The sequence below is a fragment of the Branchiostoma belcheri genome, unplaced genomic scaffold (assembly GCF_001625305.1).
Source record: "Branchiostoma belcheri isolate BF01 breed outbred unplaced genomic scaffold, Haploidv18h27 scaffold220, whole genome shotgun sequence".
NCBI lineage: Eukaryota > Metazoa > Chordata > Leptocardii > Amphioxiformes > Branchiostomatidae > Branchiostoma > Branchiostoma belcheri.
The window spans coordinates 15,146-25,630 of NW_017803714.1; the positions used below are offsets into that span (position 1 = coordinate 15,146).

Consider the following 10,485-nt stretch of genomic DNA (forward strand, 5'->3'; position numbering starts at 1 on the left):
CTTGCATTTAATCATGTACAACTGTCTTTTAAGTACCTACACACCAAAAATGATGAAAATACGTTGTTCCAATCTGGACTTATTGGCTTTAAAAGTTTTTACCAGAACCTAACCTGCAGCTCCAGAACAAGCTGCTAGGGGGACCAAACTTACGCCACGTATTCCTGACAGGATAAGCTATCTGTCACTAAAAAGTCAAGACCATAGCTTGTTCAGGACAAAAGATACAAAAGCCGGAAGTTCTGCTGCAGTACCAAGGTCATCCACCAGGAGGCCCATACTTGACCTTGACCTTTGTCTTTCCAAAACTTACCATCAAACCAAATATCATCACAATCCATAAAGGCGTTCTGAAGTTATGTTGACCACAAAGTTGCGGAAACACAGACAGACAGACAGACACACACACACACAGAGAGACATACAGACAGACACGCCAAAAACAATACCTCCATTTTTATGGAGGTTATAAATGCCCTAGATTGCAAAGAAGAAATATTGAAAAACGATACTAATCTCGCAGAATGCCAAAATCAATTCCAAAACACGAAAAAGCTCGATCTTTGTTTAGTGTTTGTTACAATATTATGCATTTTTGTCAGTTTCATGCACATGTGATATTCAGCACATAGAGTAAGCACAATGTTTTGTAACAAACCTACGTAATTTAGCGTATATAGACATGTATTGTGTGTATTTCCCTGTAATGTATGTTTGAGGAAGAAATAAGTAAATAAAAAAATGTGATGAAAATTATATTATTCGCAAAACCAAACTTCATCACCACGTAGACTTCATAATGAAGGTAATATTTGTCTTAAACTTTTTACTCGCATTCTCACATCAGTTTTGGGGTTCCCAGAAGATGTCATCCATATAATATAATCAACATGACAATGAAAACGCGCAATAGCATACATGACGTCTCAAGGCATACCTTGGATAGCGTGACGTCCTCTTCTTCGTTTGAGGAAAACAGATGTTTCAGGCGAGAGAGGAAGTTTCTCTTCTTCTTAAGCTTGGATACCTGGATCCCTTTTAACGGCAGCAGCTTGGAGCCAGTGGGGAGACTTTTCCTGGTTTGATGCAGTCTAAAACGAAGAAAGAAAGAAAGAAAGAAAGAAAGAAAGAAAGAAAGAAAGAAAGAAAGAAAGAAAGAAAGAAAGAAAGAAAGAAAGAAAGAAAGAAAGAAAGAAAGAAAGAAAGAATGAAAGAAAGAATGAATGTAAAAGTTGTATGTCATTTCAGGTAGGGACAGTAAAGTATCGTATCCCCGCGTCAGTTTGACTGCCTTATTAAATTACAAAGACAAATACAATTTTCAATGTAAATTCACGCTCTACCAAGGCCAAATGCACTACAAGATCTCTCTCTTTTTTTAAACATGTTTGAATAAATTTTTATATAGTAAAGAAGATGTATAATTTCTAATACCCAGTTTCGCAGACGTCCTGTGGCACCTTAACCTCTGTGCTGTTCTGTCGCCCGAGAAGGCTCACGTTAATCTCGAACTTGTCCTTCTTCACGCCTATGGGCTTCGCCAGTGTCGTCACGGTGTCTGGGGGAGATGGGCGCAAGATCAAAATCTGTCTTTGTGTGAAAATCTGACGATAGCCTCTACCGGGCTGCTGGAAATAGTAAAAATTGCCAAAACAGAGACAACATGCCAGCGGAGTTGGTCCACTAGAGCAAACTGCACTCCCTAGTGGACCAACTACCCCGGCATCTTATCTCCCTATTTGGCCAATTTCTACTATTTCCAGCCACCGAAGCCCGGTGTAGGTTTAACTGTCTCGTATGTATATCATAATTTTATACAAAGACAGTTACCAACAAGAACTCGGAGATTTCAGACTTCCGGAAAGTATTTGGGTTTTTGTGACCTTGTCAAGTTTACACAAGTGAAACGGGAGCAATTAGGCAGTCAGAGACAAACTCACAACTCAACCACCCAAAACAATACTCCCGCACTCACAATGGCGCTCCCTGTCCTTGTTACCGGAGCCCAGGGTGTAGTGCCCATCGTAACTCCCTCCAGCCAGCACACCGGCTCTGTCTATGGTGCCTTGTTCGTCATAATGGACTCGAGCCAGTTTGATGGCGAGAATGATGCCTCCGGTGTTGCTGCGTTCCAGGCTAACAGCCGTCTCCTTGGTAGTGCCACCTCCAGCCCCAATACCCACTCCCTCGATATTAGCGTCGAATTTGGCCTGTACGTAATCACAAATGTTGAAGTTAAAGTCCTTCCCGCAAACATTGACATATGGCGATGTTTATCTCCGTTTCTGTAGCCCTTGCTTTTGGGCCACACAGCTGTGCAATCACTACAGCAGGGGGCTAGTCCACTGGTAGTGTTGTGTGTTTGACTCCCATACTGTTCTCGAATTCTGATCGCTAAGCAGAGAAAACCACGATAGGCATGTTTGTAATTGGATATCTATGTGTTCGTTATTGTAAATGACCCGTGAGTTTTAAATTACATAATCACCAGAGATTGTCATAACTAGGGACATCTGAAGAATAAAGCCAACTATATGAAGTTTAAAGTTTCGAATATGAGAGTAACTTCATTTCAATAAAATATGCATCTCAAACATTTTAGATGTTACAAGTACGAGGCAGATAGAATGGAATGGAATAGAAAATTATGGCATAGAACAGAATGGAATAGAATAGAAAAGAATGGAATAGAACAGAATAGAATAGGATTCAATAGAATACAAAGCAGACTAATGTACCTTCCCGTCCTGCTTTGCGTCCTGTGTCTCCACGATGCTGACGTCCTTCGCGACCAGCACGTCGGTGACCACCAGGAAGCTGGTCTCGTCCCTCATCCCCTCTGCACTGTTCTGGGCCGACAGAGCACACAGCGCGTTCCTCAGGTCTTCTATATCCACACTTCTGTGCTCCAGATCGGTACAAGTGGTCTTCACATAACGCTTGGTCGTTTTGCTGCCCTCAGCCGAGAAGCCTACAGCCTCCACTGCCTTGATACTGACGTTACCGCTCACGCTCCTCTCTAAGTTGTACGTCTGTTTCCAAGACGCCTTCTTCGGGTAGGCCTGGACGGAGACTTTCTCCAGAAGATCCTCTACGTTGGGGTCCTTGGGAACGAGATAGTTGCTCGTCTTCCCTCTAGCCTTGGGTTCGAGAACGATTTTGCCCCGCTGGTCGCACTTCCGAGTTTTGACCAGGACAGTTTTGGGGGAGTACTTGTCCACCTGTAGCGCGATGTCCATGTACGTCCAGCCGGCTCCGCCCACCTGGTCATTGATGATGTCTTCGGCCAGACGGAGGCGGATTTTCCCATCTTTGTCAACCATCGCTGTTATAAAAAAAACTGCCAATGTATAAACAAGAAAGCGTTTAAAAACTAGAGAGGCCGACATTTGCTTGGGAGCAAATACAGCATATTTCAGTCCATCTCCCTCCCACGCAAAAGTGGACTATTCCAAACTTACCCCAGTGTAAAACTGGCAAAGATTCTCAAATAAATAAATTTTATAGTAGCTATGTAATTGAGAACAAAGATGCAAGAACAAGCACTTTGAATTTCGAAAGCTTTACTAATCTTATTACAGGTATGCAAATACTAACAATGATGAGATTTGATATATTTTGAAGGTCTTAGGCACATAAATTTTGAATGTGTGGGTCATTACGCATGACTTACGTGCAATGTGACCTCAGGTAACCCGCAATGGAACACGTGTTCCATGGCCAGCGGCAGATGGAACGGGCCATTCTTTAGATAGAACATGGAACGGGTATAGCACTTTTGGCCCTTTTTTGCTGAAAATAGCCATTAAAGTCCCCCAAATGAGTCATTTGGAAGTGGTGTATGCCAAATATATGACTGCTATTCTGTAGACACATGTTCAAGGTACCCTTATACCGAATTTCAGATCATTTGGTTGTAAAACCAGGGCTCAGGATCCAAAAATCTATTTTTTGTCGAAAAATGCCCCAAAAAACCTTCCTAAAAATTTTTCAAAGGCATGTATCATAAAAATTAAAAAAAAACGCCTGGGGGTATTGGCCCACTCTACCTCCATTCCAAATTTCAAGTCATTTGGCTGAATGATGGCGGAGTTGAATCCCTTTGACTGTTTGGCAGGAGAAGAAGGAGAAACATGAGAGAACACAATATATTTCATCCATACCATGGTATGGACTGAAATATAATAAAGAGGACGACATTTGTTAGGGAGCAAATACAGCAGATGGCTTCACCACATCCCCGTACCAAAACTGGACCCATCCCCCTGCCGCACAAATAGATTGTTCCTAAATCACCCCTGTCCAAATGTGAAGTGCTCCAATAGTCTATACCTCCATGCAGCAATGGAATTTTCCAACGCCTTCTGCTGTTGGAACACGTAGAAACAATGTTCTAAACAATGTTTAGAACTGTCAGTTTGGGATTTGGTCGCTGTGTTAACTTGTCTGAAAATAGCAAAAAGTCCCACTTTACACAATGCTAGGTTCTGTAACCCAAACGTTCATTTGGGCATGGGTCCAAGGACCCCCATGATTTTCGTATTAATTAGCGCACACGTACATTTTTGGTCATAAATAGCAACAAAAAAAAAACATTTTACATAATTTTAAAGTGACACACGCCAAAAGTAACACACAGGTACTGCATGCATGGTCGGAGTTCAGGTGCTGTTCAGGTGCAGATGCCAGCTGCGCAGGTACTGCATGCATGGTCGGAGTTCAGGTGTAAACGTCAGTTGCACAGGTACTGTATGCATGGTCGGAGTTCAGGTGCTGTTCAGGTGCAGATGCCAGCTGCACATATACTGCATGCATTGTCGGAGTTCAGGTGCTATTCAGGTGCAGATGTCAGCTGCGCAGGTACTGCATGCATAGTTGGAGTTCAGGTGCCGTGGTCAGCTGCACAGGTACTGCATGCATGGTTGGAGTTCAGGTGCTGTTCATGTGCAGATGCCAGCTGCACATATACTGCATGCATGGTCGGAGTTCAGGTGCTATTCAGATGCAGATGTCAGCTGCGCAGGTGCTGCATGCATAGTTGGAGTTCAGGTGCTGTTCAGGTGCAGATGTCAGTTGCACATATACTGCATGCATGGTCGGAGTTCAGGTGCTATTCAGGTGCAGATGTCAGCTGCGCAGGTACTGCATGCATAGTTGGAGTTCAGGTGCTGTGGTCAGCTGCACAGGTACTGCATGCATGGTTGGAGTTCAGGTGCTGTGCACAGCTGCACGGGTACTGCATGCATGGTCGGAGTTCAGGTGCTGTTCAGGTACAGATATCAGCTGCGCAGGTGCTGCATGCATAGTTGGAGTTCAGGTTCTGTTCAGGTGCAGATGCCAGCTGCACATATACTGCATGCATGGTCGGAGTTCAGGTGCTATTCAGGTGCAGATGTCAGCTGCGCAGGTACTGCATGCATAGTTGGAGTTCAGGTGTTGTGGTCAGCTGCATAGGTACTGCATGCATGGTTGGAGTCAGGTGCTGTGGTCAGCTTCATAGGTACTGTATGCATCGTTGGAGTTAGGTGCTGTGGTCAGCTGCACAGGTACTGCATGCATGGTTGGAGTCAGGTGCTGTGGTCAGCTGCACAGGTACTGCATGCGTGGTTGGAGTCATGTGCTGTGGTCAGCTGCGCAGGTACTGCATGCATGGTCGGAGTTCAGGTGCTGTGGTCAGCTGCACAGGTACTGCATGCATGGTCGGAGTTCAGGTGCTGTTTAGGTTCAGATGTCAGTTGCGCAGGTACTTCATGCATGGTCGGAGTTCAGGTGCTGTTCAGGTGCTGTTCAGGTGCTGTGGTCAGCTGCCCAGGTACTGCATGCATGGTCGGAGTTCAGGTGCTGTTTAGGTGCTGTTCAGGTGCTGTGGTCAGCTGCCCAGGTACTGCATGCATGGTCGGAGTTCAGGTGCTGTGGTCAGCTTCACAGGTACTGCATGCATGGTTGGAGTTCAGTTTAGGCCGTGTAACAAATATTTGTTGTTTATTAGACCGATCTCCATTAGTTTGTACAGTTGACCATACATACTAATCTATTCTTCCTGGAGTCGTTAACTACATACTACTATCATAACAACATGGTAATGCTTATAACTACAAGTACATAAACACACACAACATGCAAGTAGTACCGAGAGGTCAGAGGTCTTAAAATAAAATTCAAACAAAAATTCATATTTACATTTCTACATTTGTAAATGTACCAAATATTTGGCAATGTCTGTTTTGGTTCGGTGTATGTACAATATATTTAAATTTATGTCTTAATTAGTGTGAACTTTAATACAAAATTCAATGTCAATCCCAATTTTTAACAAAACTCCATAGTCACATTAGCCTCCATAAATCATGTTCCTCCAGACGGTGCGACATATGACAACATGGTTATATTTGTGCGCCACTCCCCACATTTAGTACAATACATACCAAATGCTTACCACTTGAAGCGTTTCACTAAATGCCACAATTAACAGGCACAAAAATTGCAACCTATGTTAGTTGTTACCTAAAGACATTTTAGGCACCCAAAAGACTTGTCACAACAAGTATATCGTATCGCACCTTAAAATCACAGGGAAGAGCTCCGAGCTGTGTCTTGCACGGCGATCACAAACGCGAACAATGAACAGTGAATCTTGAACAGCAAGGAAATATTGGCTTAATTGAATACTAGTAACGCAGACAAATATAGACACTCAGTACAATTGTTATATATCATGAGGTCTTCTTACTGAGAAGAGATATTTTATGATTATAGTTTATTAGCGGTTACGTGCGGTCGTGCGGTTAAGCATTGCGTCACTTTTTGCAATCGGACTCTACGAGGACACGAAGACACACCCATGACACAGATGTGTGACAAGTACAAAAGCGAGGGGCACAACCCGCCGTACGTGCAACTGCGTGCTGCATGTCTTCGTGGGCAAATTTTGTGGATCCGTGAGTGGTGAGTATCGCCTCCTTGCGGAATACAACAGGAGCACACACACACACACACACATCGTGTGTGCTTTTTGTCCGTACGTTTTTGAGGAGGCCACGTCTGCTACGTTTTTCTGAAAACGTGGGGAAGGACTGGCATTAGCAGTACGTCAACGCACGTCACTCACACGGTCGCGCAAAATGTAAGAGTGCCTGCATGGGTGGGGGGGGGGGGGTATTGATTACGAATTACGCAAAATTTTCGCCGCCGATTACGAATTACGTTAAAGTCTCAGAGCTGATTACGACTTTACGATATGCGGCTAAAGTTCTTTTACGAATTACGTTGATTTTTGCGGGGGCTGCCTACGAATTACGAAGTCTAAAGAGGCCTGATTACGCCTTACGAAAAAGGGCATGCAGGCCCTCATGTAAGAGTGTGATCTGCATGCCACGCCTAGCCGTGAGCGGTTGCGTGTATCGTTCGTTGCGCAAGTGGTGAGTTGTTAGTGCTTACAATGTACGATCTCGGAGCGATTTTACCGTATGCAGGCCGTACTCACACGTGATGGTTACCTACGACGGAGAAAGTTTTACATGCACTTAACGTGCTACGCCGTGTCTGCGTTCTTCTAAATCCGTTGGATTCCGTACTCACCACTTACGGATCCCAAAAATTGGCCCACGTTTTTGCACGTAGACAGCACGGAGCTGCACGTGGCCCTCGCTTAAGTGCACGCAAAATTTTCTCAGCGTTCGCGCTGCGGATTCCCCCCCCCTCCCCACGAGTCAGTACGGGCGACGCGCTTGCCCTGTACCAGCTCGGTTCCAGCCGCTTCCCGGTGCCCGGTAGACGCTAGGAAATTACTACAAGTAAACGTAGAATGACGCCATGTCGGTATTCCTCGGTGTTGATGTAGACAAATTTCCCAGTCTCTCACTAAGTCCTAGCGTGTTGCTTGTGTCCAGGAGAACTGTAGAATGCACGTTGCACAACCCGGCGTGCTAACTGACAGATTTCAAAAGTATAGAGCGCGAGCGTTGATTGGCCCCCTTTTCAAACCACATACAAGAAGAAATTCATGCAATTGGCTGTTAGGGTTTACAGATCACTGCAAGAGTAACGACCGAAACAAAGGGCTGTGAAATGTCCCAGTTGTCTATTGTGAAAAAGATTCACGCTATAAAGCTTAAACAACAATAAACCCTATAGGCTAATCTTACGCCAAAATGCGCCGAAATGTTACCACGTCTGCATATGCGTAACACATATGCAGTTTACCTGTGTAATGTTTACAACATCTTGTTCAAAAAAATGAAATAAAAACAAGGAAGTTAAATTAAGGCTCCTTTACAAAAACCAAACATGGTAAACAGGGATATTTTTAAACATAGACGCCATCTCGTCTGACCATTACACCACAATACACATCTAACAACAATGTACAGGTAAACCTAGCATCTTTTGTCTCTTTCAAAAATCTTTTTTACACAAAAGTGGGCAAATATTTGAAAAACGCCAAGGGGGTCTCCCTCATCACCAACGAAAGCGGACATGCTTGCAAGTGAAATATATCAAGGTCGAGGTTATCCAATAGCCTAGTTTGGGAAAATTCTGACCAGTAATTGTGTTTTTTTGCCTATTATATACCGTAGATCCAATATGGCGCCGACATAATACGGCGTTAATTTATGCAGAAAGCCGAGCTACCAGACAAGGAAATCTGTACATTGTTAGTTAGCAAGGGTTATAGTCGATATGGTAATATTCAAGTAATATTTTACAATGTATTATAGGTTTTATCACGAAAAAAAAAATGTTTTTTAAGTTCAATATTAATAATCCGAGATGGCGGATATCTTAAATATGCATGACGTCATTTTATGACGTCACAGGTGTTGCTATGGGCAACATAAGACTTAGTACACCATAATATTCTGTCATAAACACTTTTGGTACAGTTATGTTGAATACCATTTAGTTTTCAGGGAAAAAAACTATTTAGACGGTTTTGGCTAATAAAATCACATTAATGACGTCATAATGACGTCATATTACGTCATAATGACATAAAAAATGTAGATATGATAAATTTTCACTAGTACACCATTCTTTGAAAATTTGGTGGTCATACGACATACCGTTCGCGAGTTCTTGGGGGGGGTCAAAAGAGCCCCCCCCCGGTCCCCCCATGTCAAAAAAAGCCCGGTCTAGGTAGGGTTAAAGGCTATTTTCAGCCAAAAAAGGACCAAAAGTGCTATACCTGTTCCACGTTCGATATAAAAACTGGCCCTCTCCACCTGCCATCGAACACTGCTCGAAAAAATCGAACATTGCGGGTTACCTGGGGTCACGTTGCACGTCATTCGTGCGCAATGACCCACACATTCAATTTTTGTGCCAAAGATCATTACGTCATCTACAATCACGACGATGGAATATGCCGACCACCATATTATGGACTGAAATATGCTGTATTTGCTCCCAAGCAAATGTCGGCCTTTGTAGTTTTGAATAGTACTTAAATTTATGTGTACTTGACCTCACCTAGGTCGTTAATGAATAAGATTGATTATGGGCTTTGTAAAGTCACTACAGTTAAAGCAATAAACTAATAAAATGATTTATAAAGTTATGGCCTTTAGTGCAAAATAACCTTGAAATTACAAAATAGCAGCCCATAAAACTCAAACTCCACATCCATGAAGTCATTAATAGCTGGTTTATGTCCCTCTTTGGCGTTTAATACCTTCTGTCACTAGTAGGAAAGATATTTCTTATCATTTTTATTATCATACTAGTAACTGAATAATAATGTACCGTACATCCCAGAACGTGTTTTAAATACTACACCTGCGAATGCAACGTTACGCTTTGAGTCAAACAGAAGACAAAACGTTAAATATTCGTGCACAAGAAGCGTCATATTTAGTGGAGTATTACACCATCGTGCCTAAACAATGTAGTCCCCTGGTCAGTAGTAATAGTTAGACGAGGGTATAAAAACTCAATTCATCACCTTTTATTGTTTTGTAAACTTTGATCACTCAAGATAAGGGGCTCTGGTGGTGGCTTTTCAGCAAGGAGAAAAACAGTTATATTTCATCTTGTCGTAACAGGTCGTTCCCTTATTGGCCCAGCCAGAACAATACCCGTCAATCTTTCTCGGAGTATCGTTTACCCTTGCTTGGTTGACAGCTAGGTTAGCCTGTTACAGACACTCGAGCAGTTCTATAAGGAAGTTTCGACGCTCAAGGTAGGTGACATTGTTTTAAACCCTGTACACATATTTTTTTGCATACATAATTGAGATATATTCTCTGTATTTGTTCATAACAATCGTTTTAAATTAAATTTGTAACGAAACTTTTACTGCTACGTGCTTTATTCTACGAATTCATTCCCGACGCCAAGACATAATACCCTATACTTTGCAGGGATATGTCATTACTTTCCTCTCAGCATATGAACCGTTTACAAAATGGTACATATGATTGTAAATCATGGTACATTCCGACGTACTTAAAATAACGTCAAAAGTGTCCCAACATATCTATATCTAGT

At 42.8% G+C, this 10,485-nt stretch overlaps 2 pseudogenes; both read right to left on the reverse strand.

Annotated features, from left to right (window-relative positions):
• The window catches only part of LOC109470350, a 10,200-nt pseudogene extending 6,877 nt beyond the window's left edge, over positions 1-3,323 (reverse strand).
• Positions 3,324-5,101: 1,778 nt separating this feature from the next.
• Positions 5,102-5,941, reverse strand: LOC109470351 (annotated as a pseudogene).
• Between the last annotated feature and the right edge of the window lie 4,544 nt (positions 5,942-10,485).